The following is a 12,087-nucleotide window of genomic DNA, read 5'->3' on the forward strand; positions in this document are numbered from 1 at the left end:
AATAATGTTCAAGCAGTAAGAGAAAAAACTGCACTTACTTTCTCTAACCACAAGCAAGAGAAGAGACATCATGGTTGTACATACACACTATAGCCACTGAGAGCACGGAGGGAACTAGAGGCAGCAATGAATAGAAAGTGAGATGGCTTGAAGAGATGTCTGGTTCAGGTGAAACAAGTGCTTTATTATTGAGAGGAGCAGAAAGAGAAGTGGAGGCTAAGGTGGAAAGGGTTTGTCTGATGGCCAGACTACCTCTACTTCAGCACTATTCCACCCTCACCCAACACAATCTCTCATTCCCTTTGCTTTTTCAGTTGGTAGTAAGGCAAGGTGCAGACTACACAAGTGTTAAAAAAAACAACCATCTTTCTTGTAGTTTTTGTAATGCCGACACAGTGATGCCTTCCAAAGCGATTTGGCAAAGACAGAGGTCACTTGGATTTGGTTGTGAGGGATCACCACAAAAACAAACAAGACAGAATTTTGTCACCTAACTGTTGGCACAAGTGGGCGCACACACAAAGTGCTACAAGCTGTTATTCCTTCTCAAGCTCAATGTTAGCACAAAGCCTAGAGAGAGAAAGGAGGAGAAGCAAGCTGCTTTCCAGAATGCAATTTCTCTGTTATGTGAACATCGCTACCTAGCGAGCACGAATGTCACGACATCAATCAAATACAAACTGAATTCTATTTGAGCTTCACATCATCCCAAGCAATGGATTTAATAGATCTTCAAGCATTGCTTTGAAGGGACTTGTTCCTGCTGCATTTCAAATAAATCAAAATAAATAAAATAAATCAGTTGTAATCAACTGAACAACCACTCAGTTGTTTCTACATGGCTAAAATCTGTATAATGGTCTTTGGCTTAGGCTTAAGCTCCATGGCAGAACCTGCTCAGTGGACCAACTTTCTTTCAGTCAAAATTGTAACAGTGGCAAAAGTATTGAGTTGTTTCATGTTCTCATCCATCTGGCACCAAAAAGTAGAAAAACATGCAAGCCAATACAAAAGGATTTCAGCGATGATCAATATAAAGTGTTTGGTTTGAGCGGATATTCTCTTGGTTAAGTATTTTGAGCAGGGTTAGAGTGTTTTGTGGAACTCTGATATTTTCTTACTAACAGCAAAGAAGACTAATAAATATTTTTTGCATGTATTTTGGAATTACTTAGAATGGCAGGCAAGGCCTAGTTTAGCTAAATTCCTGGGGAAGCAGGAAGCACCATTCAACTGGCTTGTTTTACACTAAATGCACACTGTAATGAAGGAATAAGTCTGCAAATTCTACTATCAAACAACGGCTTCCTATCTACATGCTCCAACTGGCATATCACACTCTGTTGCTCTGAATTAAGCCTCTCAGGTCACATTTCCTCACATGCTACAAAAAAAATCCTGACTGACCATAGACAGTGGCCTAAACATGGCTCTAGCCATAACCACCAAGTAAACTCAACCCACACGTTTGATTAATAGATGCTGCTGGGGATGGTGCACAGCCTTGGCGGAACTTGCTGGAGAGGTGAACCTTGAGAACGTTCCTGATGTGCCCAGCTATTGAACGCTAGAATATGTGCTATGTGCCAGTGTGAAAGCCACTTACTCTATAATACAGGATTCTTCTTTGTCCTCATCTTGTGCTTGTGTGTCTCTCCTTTATGTCTTGGTAAGACAAGTTTGTGATGTGCAACTGCAAGCACCTGGCCTGTTCACTCAGAATATATTCATGATGAACTGTGCTCAAGTCTTGCTCTCACTTCTTTCCTGACTTTCAACCATACACCTTATTTCTTTTGTTTGACTCTGGTTTGATTATCTTTTTTTACACTATTCAACACCACATATTCACACACCACACACAGATCTACTAATTCACCAAGTCACATATTTGATGTTGTTGGACTGGATCATGCGATTTCCCATTGGATGTATTTTCCTTTCTTTGTCATGGACTAAGGGCTGGGTTGTGACAGCTTGTGATATGTTGTGTATATTAAAACACAGTTTGTGCAAAACTACAAAGTGCAATTAATAAAAAAGTTGTCCCTTCTTTTGAGAAAAGCTGACAATGAGCAAAGAATGATAGCTGACCTCCTCAGAAAGTAAAGTTTCCCTTAAAATTTTTAATGTAGAGTCAAACAACAACACTGAAAAATTAAATATGATATAAATTAAAATTCAATTTCCACTAAATGTATATTCAGTTCATGTAAGTCCTGGCTGATTGCTTGAGTGTTTCTGATCAGCCTTGTGTGACAGAACTGCCAGAAGATGACTTAATAATATTCATATAGGCTTTCAGCAAGCCTAAACCATATGTTGTTTGAAATATGGATCTATGAGTAGAATGTGATTTCACTGTTTGGTTCACTAAAGCACTGTCAAAAAGCTAAAAATATCAAAACACACACACACACACACACACACACACATGAAAAACAACACATCTCATGCCAAGCCATCCACCCACCTGCCCACCCATATACATGCAAAACATGCCATTTATGCCACACACAAACACCTCACAGCATGACTGTGTTTGTGCCAAACACACTTCAGTGCTGTATGTGTGTTAAAACAGATAATACAGTAGAGGAGCCGGAGCCAAACCCAGCAGCTGCTCTCGACTCAATGCCTGGGGGCTGATAAGGGCGGCTCTGAGACCTGTGACCCCAGATGCGCTGTCTCATTCTGGGCAGAGAGAGCATTTGAGGGTTAGCCTCTCTGGTCATGAATTATTCCACATCCATGCCTCCCTGAGTACCTGTAGTCGGCTCTGTGGAGACAGAGTCAAGGGGCTTTGACTGACAAAGCCTTTGATCCCACAACAGCCACGCACTCTATGATCAGTGTCTCTCCAAAGGAGGGAAGACCAGAGCTCTCTTGACACTTTCTCCCAGTGAGCGCTCTCTCTCTTTTACTCTGCCTATCTCCTTCTCACTACACATCTCTCACTCTTGGTCAGAACTTTGAACTCCGTTTCCTCCTGTTTTTCAGTCAACCTCTCAACACAATTTTTGTCGCGGATTGTCTATTAATTAACAAAGAGACCTTTGAAATTCCAAGTCCGATGTATCAAACAATATGATATGTAAGTGTGAAGCATGTTTGGTTATCCTCACAAAAGTTATTTTGCACCTGATCCCCTTCAAACTCACTTAACATTAATTATCTACCAACACCAAGTGACAATGTGATATGTATATATTACTATTATTATTATACCAATGTAAAAAATTCACCAAAACCAAATAAAATTTGTAAATCCTAGCTAAATTATATGTTTAACACATGAAATGGTATGGAATGAGAAAAACAAATATTATAAATAAACTATGTAGTGACCATTAAACACAGCAAACAGCAGCAACTTAGACATGTAGCACAAGCAAAATGCAGCGTAATACAAGAAAGGCAATCTTTTAACCAAAAGTGACCCTGTTAATTTCACCCTCTGTCAGTGTGGGCTTCATCAATTGAATCTGCTGTTACTCACTGTGTTATAAAAAGGTTCAACAAAGGATTGGAAATTGATTAGAGTTTACTAAATACAACCAGTATATCCCCAGTGGCATGTGTATATCTTCTGTACGGACACAAACAAGTACACAGTATGTGCTCTATGTGAATGCCTACAAATACACTCTACACATTCACACATATTATCAATATCTTCTTGATGCAAAGCTTGACCCACATGCAGGTCTGTGTGTGTGTGTAGGAAACCATACACAGGTAACTCCTTGGGGAGGAAGAGCAGAAACATTGAGGACGGGCGTAGCTGGCCAAGCCTCAGCATTTGTTGCTGACATCATCTGAGTACCAGTATCATACTATCAGCTCACAGCCACTTGGTTTCGTTTGTTCCTCACTTGCATGTTAGCGCTTATAGCTGAGGGGGGCTCTGTCACAATCCCAGCCCCAGCTGCATGGCCTGATAGCAGGCAACAGGACAGGCCTAGAGGGGTCTGCTTGAGCATGAAGCATTGCCAAACACAAGGAGAAAAAGGCGATGGGTGAGCGTGTGGGCATATGCTGCCATTTTAGAGCTTGTATCTAGTGCAAAAAATTCAACATGTTTACAGAAACACAAAAACATCTAACATTAAAATGCATCCAAAACACCTGGATACAACCCATCGTTCTTTTGCTCCTTTTAAAGGTTTATGCTTTATTAGTCCACATACACCCAAAACATGGATGATGTAGATGTATTTTCTGTTTGTCTATGGAAAGTTATTTTTGTTGTTGTTTTGGACAACACGGTTCCTAGGCATGATATTTCACCAGTGTATGTCTCTTAGCCGTGTATTTGTTGTCACTCTCTGCAGGAATTATTATTTTTATACTTGTCTGTCCTGTATGCTATAGTTAGAAACATGATGATTCTCACAAGTCTTCAAGATGTTCAAATCTTTAATAGCAATGTGAACAAGCCCAATGAGAAGCAATAAGTGACTGACATCACACAGACTTTCTTTTTGGGGGGTATATTTAAGCATAACATAATCTCCCTAATCTTTCAGTATATACAAAGATTATATGCCTACATTTAAGTACAAGATAACCTTTAGATGTTTAAGATATGGACAGAATTTTAGTTTTAATTTTTCTAAAAGGACAAACATGTAAAACCCACAACCCCCCAAGTGTGCAGGCTGTGTGAGTTCATGGCCTGTTGGACCGGACCTATAAACACATTTACCATGCAAAAGCATTGCAGGGTTGACCAATAGGACCCGCTGACTATGTAAAATGGTCTTAAAAAAATAAACAATTGTCCATTTTTCTGTTAGTATAGCTAAAACGGATGTTGTGATTTTGAAACAGTGGGCCTTACAGGTAACCTGTGGCACAGTTCAGACAATATGTCAAAGATTGCTATGTATTGTGTTGTATTCTCTACATATATATACATAAGTAGATATCTTTGCCTCGTAATACCACCGTCCTTTCTCGTAATACCACATTGTACCTCAAGAGGTAATAGTCTCAACAGTATAGCTTAGATAGCTCAGGGACCCACACCCATGCACTCCCTTGCTGCCGTCTTGGTTCATGGCTCTCCTGTCCCAGCCGGCCGTGCCCTCATCATGTCAGAGTCCTGGTCGTAGCCACTCATCAACTCGGCACTGTTTTTCCTGTTGTGAAACTGGCCTCTGTCGGTCCTGAAGGCTGTGTTGGGTCCCGATCCGTCCATGTTCACTGGGAGCCTGCTGAGCCGAGTTACGTTTCCCACAGTGTAAACATCGACAATCCCCCAGTGATCTGAGCTCTCGGTCCGGGCAGACTCCAGTCAGCTAATAGGGCCAGGAGCTGCACCGCTAACTGAGCCAAATAGCTAACGGCAGCTAGTTGCTCCAGTCAAAGACAGCTACAGCAGAGAGTATAGAGCACAGCAATTATCAGTTACTCTGGTGATATGCTGCACCCTATTTGTTTGGAGTGACCTTCAACAGACAACCAATTCTTGCACGTTACACCTTGAAAGTTGGAAAAAAAAAAAAAAAAGAAGCAGGTTTGTCAGTTTGCGTTACTGTTATGTCTCAACGGGTCTGTTGAGGTGTTGTTCACTGGCGTCTGGTCTTTGTCATGCACTTCCTGTCTTATTGAGAAATCTAATTCTCCTTTCATTTCAGGTCCTTGACTTCCTGGTGTTTCCCGCCTGTCTGACTGACGCTTGCAATAGTTAGTTGATTATTTATGTCATGTTTAGGGCTGCGACTAATGATTATTTTTGTTGTCGACTAATCTATTGATTATTTTTTCGATTAGTCACGATTAGTCACAATTATCTTCTTTGTTTACAAACACCTATTTTGGGCTTCTGTTTAGCATAACTTGCTTAATAAACCTATACACCTATGAAATTACCATGTTATACTCTAACAGCATACGTTTTTAAACAAATATATTAAAATAATGACACATAAAACATGTATCTGTAACAGCTGATATATTTTTGAACGTATAATATCACTGTGACCACAACAAAAAAAAAATTAATTAAATAATACAAACTTGCAAGTGGTAGTAAACAAAAAATCTTTGTAAACAACTAACTCTAATGTTTAAATCAACTAAGGACTTGCTTTTACTTAAAGCAATTAAGTCCATAAAAGTAAAAAATAAATAAATAAAACAAAACATCCATTTTGACAGTTGGCAGTTAAAATACCTGAAACAAATTATCACTGATTCTTTTACATCTTAAATATGGAATTAATATGCTCCACATTACAGTTGATAAGTGAAAGATGTTTACAATTCAGTATAAACGCTAGTATCGACAGGGGCTGAAATTAAGTATGTCAAAGTAGCTTTGCCTGTAATTCATTGATTTCTGCCGTAAAATACACATTAACGTAAGTGAACTAGCGTTCCCTCAGCAAGCTTCTTCCATGATTTTCCGACTGATAGACGTACGACACAAACCTATTATGTACGTGTATCATAGGCGGACGGTTAATTAACCAGTTAGCATTGTCTAGTTGCATTATGATTTAAATAAATTTGCTAACCTCTACTACAAACCTGTCTCACCATTTTTTGTCATGGCCTACGAGCCAGGTCGTGATAATGTAATTCAATAATAAAAAACATCTACTCGGCATCACCGTTATTTGTGAACTCTGATTCAGTGGCTCCAGGGTGTCGGCGTTTAAGGTGTTTGTGCATCGCCATGAAATGATAGTTGAGCTTCACAGAATTTACATTTCACATGTTTCACTGGATTATTTTCTGTGAAATGTTCAAACTTTGGAAAGTTTAGGTCGGAGTTTACGAGCCTCTCCTTCTGTTTGTTCCGCCATAATTCATTCATTCATTCATTCTTCTTCTGTTTCCTTGCACGATGTAAACGGCAAGCGATACTGCCCCAGCACTTCCTGTAGTGCACTGTAGTTACAGATGAGCACGAAGCAGACTGTCTGTTTTTATCATACATGACTAGTCGACGCTTAAATTTTCGCGTCGACTAATTTTTATTGACGACGTAATCGATTACGTCGACTAATCGTTGCAGCCCTACTCATGTTTGTGGTTGCTTGTTGTGGAGGAGTAGCTATGTTCCACAGCATGTAATCTGTGTTTTAAAGAGATCTTCATGGCACCTTTAGCTGGTCTTGATTGGTCTAGAGATTTTTTCAATACAGAGGTTCAGTTTTTTTAAAGTGTTTTCCTTCTCTAACCTTCTCTACACTAACCTCCTGCAAATCAGACAATGAAATAAGACAGATTTGTTTGCATATCAGATAACCTGTAGCAGGTTTTCATTTTCAGAAAGGGAAGATTTTAAAATTCATGTATATCAACATGAAAAGGTTAGTGTCAGAAAACACCCAGCACAGTATACTAAGAGTAAATTTCATTCTATAAACCCATGCCATATGGGATAATAAAGAATTAAACTGATGTCATATATGATGAAAAATGCACAAAAAACATAATAATAATCCATTCATCTTATGTTCACCCATTTTAAATGTTACAATTAACTGCAAGGTGCACATGCTTTGCTAGCCATCCTCATCGTAATGTTATCTGTCATCCAGAAAAAAGACTTGCCACACATGAGCTGGAAATGATGGACTCAATTTTGCAGATGAGAAGGGTCAATTACAGTGTAATGCAACATCCCAGTGGAGTTATTATGTTTATATTGCCAGTGATAAGTCAGGGATGATGCTGTCCGCTTTTATGACTGCACCCCCAGCATCAGCAAAGCAGTAGTAAAACTTGTCCTTCGTTCTGAGTGTGCCTGAGTATTTGTGTTTCCACCTCAAGGGAAAACAGACAAATACAGAAGAGGATGGGTCCCTAAATGCAAAAAAGAAACAACATGAATAATTCATTCACTTTAAGTTGAGCGAATATAATGTGCATGTGAGCATGTGTGTTCATACACAGTCCACAAACAAGAGCATCTAAAGATGTCTTCCTTTCGCGTTCCTTCATGCATGCTGCCATTTGCAGCAAGTGAAACAGCCATGACAAAGAAAAAGAAACAAGTGAGATTTTGCACGAGACAGTTAATGAGGCAGAGAAAGAAAGAGAGAGGAGGGTGGGGGTAGAAAATGAGGCAGAGATAGACAGGGCGCAGGTTAGTGTGCTGATCCAATGTGTCTGTGGCCCCCTGAGAGAGCTAAGCCTATTAGCTAATAAAGAGGCAGTAGATGAAAACAAGGCAGAGGTGGCCTAATCAGGTTGGCCTGAGGTGTGAAGGCTTAAGTAGTAGCGGCTGGAGATCCGTAAACGTGTAAGACAAGAACCTTGCTCACAGTCGGTCGCCCTCAATACTCCTGTCCTGAAACTGACACCTATGTATTGTAACAAAGTCTCTGCTTTGCGAAACCCAAAGGAGCCTCTGCTTTAATTATTGCAGTTTTCTGTAATGGTCAGTTCCCATTTTTTCATTTTTCTCATTTCACCAGCAGCGCAGATAGGGTAATAGAAATGAGGCCAGAGTGATTGGAATGGAGACTGGCCTTAAAACATGTGCTGAGACAGAGATGGCGGAAGAGACCCCGCTAAGCAGTTCTTTACAGTTCACTGGCTTTGTACTCACATGAATTTGCTAGTTTGACAGGTAGACATTTTCAGATATACTATCTGTAAGCCATATATGCCATCAGGATGATGGGATCTGGTATAGATGACCCTATAGATTTCTTGTGTGATCATAAAGCATAAGAGATGTATCTGGGATTAAAATGCATTTCTGTGTTGCATTAAATTGTGTTGAAAGATGCACTTGATAAGGCTGCCTTGCTGGGCAAAGAGACTGCTATCATGAACCAATTAAACATAAACAGAGATGTCAGCCGATAAAGAACAGGCCATTATGATGCAGAATAATTGATTTTACCATGGAGTCTTTTTCCTGTATCTATAACAGTACCTTGGCTCTGGCAGTAAAAGCTTATTACGCCATACCTGCAAAAAAAAAAAAAAAAAAAAAATGTTGTGCACAGGCTGTGCGTGTGATTTGTGTGTGCTGTGTGTGCTTTGTGCGGCCCTCTGGAGAGAGCGGTGAGGCGACATAGACAGCACCTGTCAGTGCTGGTGTGGGGTAAAATATGGAAGGTAAAGAAACTACAGGGCAAACCACCAAGAACCGACAGATATAGACTATGGCAACTACATTTATGCAAGTCAAAGACACGCACATGCACATCCAGAGATGAATACAGTCATGAAAAGACAAAAATGTAATACAAATAAATAAAAAAAACACTACAGGACCTACACTGTACACATAGATGGAGAAGTCTGCACCGAGACTGTGTGTTGAGTGTCGCTAATTCTGTCATGCATGTATTAATACTACTGGAGAGGAAAGAGAATTAGATCTGGCACACAACAAAAAGAGAAGTACGTGGCACTTTCAAGTTCCGGACAGGAGAAGGCACTCAGGGATCTCTGGCAACACAATGCATATTTCAACAGGAGTAAAAAGAGAATAAAATAAAAACGGAAAAATGTTGCCTTCTTAGCTAGGAATTCCATGCCACTGTGAGGAATTTGTCCCTGCACGCCCCTTCAAAGTAGACCTTGAAAACCATTTGAGAGAAGCCCTGCACGCTTCGAATCTGTGAATAATTTCGATTGGATGAAATAGGAGACAGAAATAAAGAAACGATATCTCCAACTTACGACTTTGGGACACTGATTGATTTGGCGTAGTCACTGGAAAAGAGGCGACCATTAAAAATTGACACGGGTGTGTCTGTGGCAGACGTTTCATGTATTATTTCAAGTGGAATGAAGAACAGCAGATCGGCAGATGGAAAAGAATTATTGAGGGGCCTTAACCATCTCCCCTCCTGCATCTTCTCTCTCCCATCCCTTCATCTGTCCCACTCCTTGGGACACGTTGCAAATGGTATCTACTTAGGATGTCTGAGTGCACTCTGTTTTGACCACTCAGTTTTCTTTTGACCAGTTAGGTGTAAAATTTTCACGTTTGACAAATATTACACAAGCCCACTTCACTCTAAAATTGCAATAGGATATATATGTGCCTTTTGTGGCAGAAAGGCTTAATATTTAAAAACTCACAAGCGATTGGTAAAATGATATCCAACATTTTCACACTTTAAAAGCTAGCTTTGAGAGAGCCAAGCTGGATTCCCACCAAGGTCTTTAACAGGCAGCTTTAGGCTATTGATTTATGCTACTATGGTGCTTAGAGCAAGAACAGATAAAGAGCATTTGGTCTATATGGGTGTGTGTTAGCGTACTCTTTCCAAAAAGTATCATTTCAGTATTGTCTGTATTCAAAGTATAATGATGCTGTCTCATCACTGTCTCACATCTTATGTTTTTACACCCTCATTAACCCCAGTGTCTATTGGTGGCTGTTTGGAAACAGTCAGGCTATAAACAATGCCTGGCCCAATCTGTTGCTAATGTCTGAGGTCCTACGGTTATCTTGAAACAAACGTCTCTGATATCAGTCATTTTGAAATTAGCCTGCCTCTATTGGACAGTTTTGTGTTTTTCCACAGTAGTGACCACTTTATTACAACCTACTGCAGTCCAATAAATCTTAGTTGAAGGTGATGTTGTACTGGAAGGCATTGTATACTGCCTCCCTCTGTGTGTAAAAATGAAGGACAAAATAAAAAATTTCAAACACAATTTGAGTGAAGTAATGAGAGTTTCTAGGCCTCACACCATGTGTGTCAGGCAAGTGGAAATAGGTTTGAGGTGTGAAGACATGAACGGGTAGAGTCTGCCTTTTATAGTCCAGTACTCATATAAAACAGTCCACATAGGGTTACTATGGAGCTAGTGTGCTAAAAGGACCTTAACAGACAGATATACACTCACTGTCATCAACACACAAACCCATACATGCCCCTGCTTACACACACTTTACATGTAACACTGTAGCGGCAGTATTCTTACTATACAGTCTTCGTCGCAGAGTTTTACTAATTCCTTCAACAAAAGAATGAATGCATGTGACTGTTAATAGTGTTCTCTTTGACAATCATATCAGGAAGTGTTTTTTTGTTTGTTTGTTTGTTTTTTTGGTGATTCCATGGCAACCACCAGCCAAAAGCACACCTGTTATTGTCAATGCCCGCTGCAGTTTCAAATGACCTTTTTGCCATTTAAGGTTACTGGAAAGATTGTAAAAGAACTGCATTCACCAGATCTCTTCCTCTAGTAATGATAATAATAATAATAATAATAATAATAATAATAATAATAATAATAATAATAATAATAATAATAATAATAATAATAACAATTACTATTATTAATATTAGTATTAGTATTATTACAATTATTTAAGTCTAAGCTATAGTAAATGTACAAAAACAAAGACAACAAAAGCAATGACAAATGCTCAGAGAACTAGAGCTGTTTTACAAACTGTCCGGTGGAGACTTGGGTCGGTCTTCCACTGGGAGTTCCGCTATTCTTGTTTTTGGGATGTTGTTTTTTTTTCCACTTTGTTTGTCATGGTCTCTCCCCTACAGTGTCTTTTGTGGGCCTAAATCATTTGTCACACTCCACTTGATGTGAGAGTGGGAAGGTAAAACTTGATGAAACATGCTCATGAACAATCATGAATAATTCAGGAGGGTTTTTTCCACAAAGCGCTTGTTTTTGTGATCTGTGAGCATGTATTCTAGGAGATCTCTGAGCTTTATTTAGCTCTTGTTCTGCTCCTGCCCTATTGGGGATGAACACAAAAACCTGCTGTCTTTGGCCATGACTCATAGCCTCATCTCATAACTGATATATCACACACCTGGCTCATGTCAGGGGTGCCATTTTAAGGACCTTCAAAGAGATAAACATAAATCTTACACAAGGATCGCATCAGCATTAGACAGCAATGTCTGAGCATACAACATATGCAAAAGTAATAGCTATTTAAGTCTGAATTAACTCACTTAACCCTCGTATTGTCTTCCCACCTACTATATGATATGCAAACACTTGAAAACGGAAAAATCAAATTTGACCCGAAGACAATAGGAGGGTTAAATAGGACTTAAATAACTGCAAACACTGCATTCCCATTCCTGCCTTAATCGTCTTTAGATCTGGTGGACTGATGACTTT

The sequence above is a fragment of the Chelmon rostratus genome, chromosome 23 (genome assembly GCF_017976325.1).
Source record: "Chelmon rostratus isolate fCheRos1 chromosome 23, fCheRos1.pri, whole genome shotgun sequence".
NCBI classification, from domain to species: Eukaryota; Metazoa; Chordata; class Actinopteri; order Chaetodontiformes; family Chaetodontidae; genus Chelmon; species Chelmon rostratus.